Here is a 3238-nt window from a genome sequence, read left to right on the forward strand (position 1 = left end):
GTGGTTCCCCCCGTCGCGCGGGTCTCCCCCCCAGACGAGCTGAGAGAGAGTCGGCGGCGAGGTACCAGTCGGACCGGGCCTTCGACGTCCCCGGCAACGGGTCGCGGTGACCTACTACGAGGCGAAATACGCCCGCCGACGCCAGCGTGAGTGGGGGCGCGCCCAAACATTTTTGGGTCGCTCAATTACAACACCCCACCCAGCCGACAGCCGACGAGCTGAATCCCCTCAGTTCGACCTTCGAGTTTCCACCCGTTTGGCTCTTAACGGTTTCACGTACTCTTGAACTCTCTCTTCAAAGTTCTTTTCAACTTTCCCTCACGGTACTTGTTCGCTATCGGTCTCGTGGTCATAGTTAGCCTTAGATGGAGTTTACCACCTGCTTTGGGCTGCACTTTCAAGCAACCCGACTCTACAGAGAGGCCCTTTCCGACCGTCCCATCTGTACCCTCACGGGCGCCGCCATACGGGCCTGTCACCCTCCATGGGCAGTGGCCGCTTTCAAGCTTGACTTAGACGGTATGGGACGGCGTGCTGGACCCTCTGAAACGCAACACCCCTCGTGCCCGAAGACATCGAGGTTATGCGCTGGGCTTTTCCCGGTTCAGTCGCCCTTACTAAGGGAATCCCTGTTGGTTTCTTTTCCTCCGCTTATTAATATGCTTAAATTTGGCGGGTAGCTCTCTCCTACTACGAGGTCGATCGTGGTCTCATCATCCTTAGGGGGAACAAGTTCCCCAACCACGAAGCGGAAGACGCTCTGCCACCGACTTTCTTCACCACCGACATTACCAGGCAGGAAGGTTTGAGGGGCTTGTCGCGGGGGTACCAGCGGCCATGGCGCCGGCACTCCCACCCCTGACTCCGTTCCTTCTCATTGAGTGGTAAATAGCCAATAGGAAAAGTGTTCCAGCAGAACATCTCTCGCAGAGTCATATACACACACAGTTTTAATGCATATACGCTCGTGTTCCGCCCTTACTCGGCCGCACCTTTGCCGCTTAAACTTTGACCTCTTTCCCCGTTCCCGCATGCCACAGCAGTGGCACTTGTTTATCCGGAGAAAGAGAGCGAGAGTCGCAGTATTAATTGGCGTGAGCGGCCTTTCCGGCTGCAGAACTAGTGCTCTATCCCGGCGAGCGCCGTTATGAGGCGCAACACCGTCTTTAACGCGTTTAGAGAGAACTCCCCCTGCCTCCCTCCCAGTCATGAGATAGACGTGGACTCGTGGCGAACTCTCAAAGAGAACGCCCACACCGCGTCTGACCGTGGGAGAGGGTGGAGGAGCGCGTGAGGAAGAGCACGGCGTCACCCAAGCATTCTCATCTCTCTGCCTGCACCACTACATGGTAGACTGCGGGCCCAGGCGCACTCATCAATTTAGGTTCCACTGCAATGCATGCCAAGCACTCTTTTCGAGGTGATAGACGAAATTCCGGCGGGGCTTACTTAAAAGATATCCGACCCGGTTTCGTTTCCTCTTCGTGGGATGGAGTGCCTCTTAGAACATGTGCAGCATCAGCCATGAGCGGCCGACGGCCATTCGTGTCTCTGTGGACAGCAGGCAAAAGAGCGCCGCCTCCAGTTATTTGCGAGGGCGACAACTGTCGCTTTGTTGTGGTTGAATGTGGGTGCGCCAAGTCCATGGACTTGCTAGTGATAGGCTTGCTTGTTTTTAAGGGCACGCCTCGCGCAAGGCGCGGGCGATTAAACCCGGAAGCTCGGTTCGGGTTACCCTGCGTGTCGGAGACGGTCAGCAGGCACCGACTTCGCGGCAACCGATGGATGTATATTTCCGACCCTCGTGAAGTGGCGGCGACAAGCTCATATGGCTGCCGCCGCCGCAATATACGTTCAACTTGTCGATGTATCTGGTATTCTTGCGATTCACATACCGACCCGCAGTTTGCTGCGGTCTTCATCGACCCACGAGCCGAGTGATCCCCCGTTAAGAGTTGTGTATTTGCCATTTGGTCTTTTTGCGACTAACCATCACAGGTCGAGTCTCAATGAAAGGGTTTGACAGACATAGCCCAAGTTTGTGGTTTGGGTTTGGCCGGACGGCTTGTTGTTGTTTTTTGACACTTGAATTTCACTCTTTTTGGGTCAAGAGGCTTATTCGCCGGTAGTAAGGAACGGACGGGCAGCCGTCCAAAGCCCCGTCCGTCCTCCTCCGGTCTTCGCGCTCTCGCCCGAGTGTGGTCCACCTACAGCGTGGTGGTACCTATTTTTGGTGCGGGGGCCGGGATTGTCCTCTTTCGCTGCTGGAGTTGCCAGAGCAGAGCCCGAGACCGCCCAAATCAGGAGAGTAGTAGTAGTAGTTTTAAGAGCGCCCCGTTCTCTTTCTCTCTGTTAATGATCCTTCCGCAGGTTCACCTACGGAAACCTTGTTACGACTTTTACTTCCTCTAAATGATCAAGTTTGGACATCTTTCCGTCAGCTCGAGGCGACGACCCCAGAAAACCCTCGCGGGCAACGGGGCCGACAATCCAAGAGCGCCAGTCCGAAGGCCTCACTAAATCATTCAATCGGTAGTAGCGACGGGCGGTGTGTACAAAGGGCAGGGACGTAGTCGGCGCAAGCTGATGACTTGCACTTACTGGGAATTCCTCGTTCATGGGAAACAATTGCAAGCCCCAATCCCTATCAAGAAAGGCTTTGAACGGGTTACCCGCTCCTCTCGAGGAAAACTGATTGATCCCTTCAGTGTAAGCGGCAGCGTCGCGACCCAAATTTATCTAAGGGCATCACAGACCTGTTATTGCTCAATCTCGTGCGGCTAGAATTGCCGCTTATCCCTCGAAGAAGAAGTTGCGAACTGGACACCATTTGCTGGAGATCCGTCGACTACTTAGTAGGCCAGAGTCTCGTTCGTTATCGGAATTAACCAGACAAATCGCTCCACCAACTAAGAACGGCCATGCACCACCACCCACCGAATCGAGAAAGAGCTCTCAATCTGTCAATCCTTCCGGTGTCTGGGCCTGGTGAGGTTTCCCGTGTTGAGTCAAATTAAGCCGCAGGCTCCACTCCTGGTGGTGCCTTCCGTCAATTCCTTTAAGTTTCAGCTTTGCAACCATACTTCCCCCGGAACCCAAAGACTTTGGTTTCCCGGAAGCTGCCCGCCGGGTCATGGGAATAACGCCGGCGGATCGCTAGTTGACAACGCCGTTTATATGGTTAGAACTAGGGCGGTATCTGATCTTCGAACCTCTAACTTTCGTTCTTGATTAATGA

General features: G+C 54.6%; 2 non-coding genes across 2 annotated transcripts in view; both read right to left on the reverse strand.

The window, feature by feature from the left end:
- Positions 1–701, reverse strand: part of LOC121874046 — a 4374-nt gene extending 3673 nt beyond the window's left edge. Inside the window, exon 1 of the ribosomal RNA XR_006090340.1 lies at positions 1–701. This exon is cut by the window's left edge and continues 3673 nt beyond it. This is a non-coding gene — a ribosomal RNA (large subunit ribosomal RNA).
- A 1095-nt stretch (positions 702–1796) lies between these two features.
- On the reverse strand, positions 1797–1957 carry LOC121874045. Its single transcript, XR_006090339.1, has one exon. It is a non-coding gene; the product is annotated as a 5.8S ribosomal RNA (ribosomal RNA).
- Between the last annotated feature and the right edge of the window lie 1281 nt (positions 1958–3238).

This window comes from Homarus americanus, unplaced genomic scaffold (assembly GCF_018991925.1).
Source record: "Homarus americanus isolate GMGI-L3 unplaced genomic scaffold, GMGI_Hamer_2.0 scaffold30479, whole genome shotgun sequence".
Lineage (NCBI taxonomy): Eukaryota > Metazoa > Arthropoda > Malacostraca > Decapoda > Nephropidae > Homarus > Homarus americanus.